Raw genomic sequence first — 1,869 nt, forward strand, 5'->3', positions numbered from 1 at the left:
AGGTAAGGATATAATATGCAAATCAAAGTGATGAAGAAAGGGGCTGGAGAGATGGCTTAGCGGTTAAGGTGCTTGCCTGCAAAGTCAAAGGACCTCAGTCTGATCCCCCAGGACCATGTAAGCCAGATGCACAAGGTGGCACATGTGTCTGGAGTTCATTTGCAGTGGCTGGAGGCCCTGGTGTGCCCATTCTCCCTTTCTCTCTCTCAAATAAATAAATATAAAAATTAAAAATTAAAAAAATATTTTTAAAACTTATGAAGAAAGGAAGGGTAGTGGTCATTAGAGCCTGCTAACTTTCTGGTTCCACTTACAAGTCTTTTTGTAATCCCCACCCTGAGGTGACCTTGACCAACAATCTGATTAAATTATATGGACAGAATGAATGGAAATAGTAACATTTGTTGTAGTTACTCTTTTTTTCTGAGATCCTCTTGGTACAAGACTTCTTCACTCCTTGAACGTCATCTAGCATTTATAAGGTGGACTTACCTTTATATACACACAGATTTAACAAATAATATATTAACAGAATTTCCAGTTTCCCTTTCTCTTACTTGGATTTTCTCCCTCTCCCTTCTCTTTCCCATTTTTTCCTGCTTCTTGGATAGAATGAGAGCAATGGGAAATAAAACCAAACCAGATGTAGAGTGGACACTTAACTGTAACTGGGAGATAGTCTACAAATGGGAATTAGACAAAGGGGAAACATGCTTAATTATATTATTGTTTTGAGTGCTTCATGAATTTGCATGTCATCCTTGTGCCGGGGCCATGCTAATCTTCTCTGTATCGTTCCAATTTTAGTATATGTGCTGCCGAAGCGAGCACAATATTATTTTTCTTTTTGCAGATATACATAATGTGTGTGTTCTTACACGTATGGGTGCATGTGTGCGTACGTGCAAGTGGAGGCCAGAGGCTGACGTCAGGTGTCCTCTTCATTCACTCTCCACCTTATTATTATTATTATTTTGTTGTCTTTTTTTTTTTTTTTTTTTTTTTTTTGAGGCAGCATCTCACTCTAGCTCAGGCCGACCTGGAATTCACTATGTAATCTCAGGGTGGCCTCAAATGCACGGTGATCCTCCTACCTCTGCCTCCCGAGTGCTGGGATTAAAGGCATGCACCACCACACCCAGCTTCTCTACCTTATTTTTTTAAATTAATTATTTATTTATTTGAGAGCGACAGACACAGAGAGAAAGACAGATAGAGGGAGAGAGAGAGAATGGGCGCGCCAGGGCTTCCAGCCTCTGCAAACGAACTCCAGACGCGTGCGCCCCCTTGTGCATCTGGCTAACGTGGGGCCTGGGGAACCAAGCCTCGAACCGGGGTCCTTAGGCTTCACAGGCAAGCGCTTAACTGCTAAGCCATGTCTCCAGCCCTCTACCTTATTTTTGTTGTTAGTGTTATTTTTTATGAGAGAAAGAGAAAATTGGTGTGCCACGGTCTTCCAGCCACTGTAAATTGGACTCCAGATGCGTGTGCCACCTTGTGCACATGTGCACCTTTGCACTGGTGCCACCTTGTGCATCTGGCTTATGTGGGACCTGGGGAGCTGAACATGAGTCCTTAGGCTTCCCAGGCAAGTGCCATAACTACTAAGCCATCTCTCCATCCCTGTTGCTGTTATTGGAAGAAGGGTTTCACTGTAATCAATACTGACCTGGAACTCACTCTGTAGCCAAGATTGACCTTGAACTCACCATGATCCTCCTAGCTCAGCTTCACAAATGCTGGAATAAGGCATATGTCACCACACTGGACCATTATTATTAGTGGGTTTTTTGAGGTAGGGTTTTGCTCTAGCCCAGGTTGACCATGAATTCACCATGTAGTCTAAGGGTGGCTTCAACTCATGGTGAT

At 43.1% G+C, this 1,869-nt stretch overlaps 1 non-coding gene across 1 annotated transcript; it reads right to left on the minus strand.

Annotated features, from left to right (window-relative positions):
• Window positions 1-724: 724 nt before the first annotated feature.
• Window positions 725-831, minus strand: LOC123453390. Its single transcript, XR_006632783.1, has one exon. It is a non-coding gene; the product is annotated as a U6 spliceosomal RNA (small nuclear RNA).
• Window positions 832-1,869: the final 1,038 nt, after the last annotated feature.

This window comes from Jaculus jaculus, chromosome 11 (assembly GCF_020740685.1).
Source record: "Jaculus jaculus isolate mJacJac1 chromosome 11, mJacJac1.mat.Y.cur, whole genome shotgun sequence".
Classification (NCBI taxonomy): Eukaryota; Metazoa; Chordata; class Mammalia; order Rodentia; family Dipodidae; genus Jaculus; species Jaculus jaculus.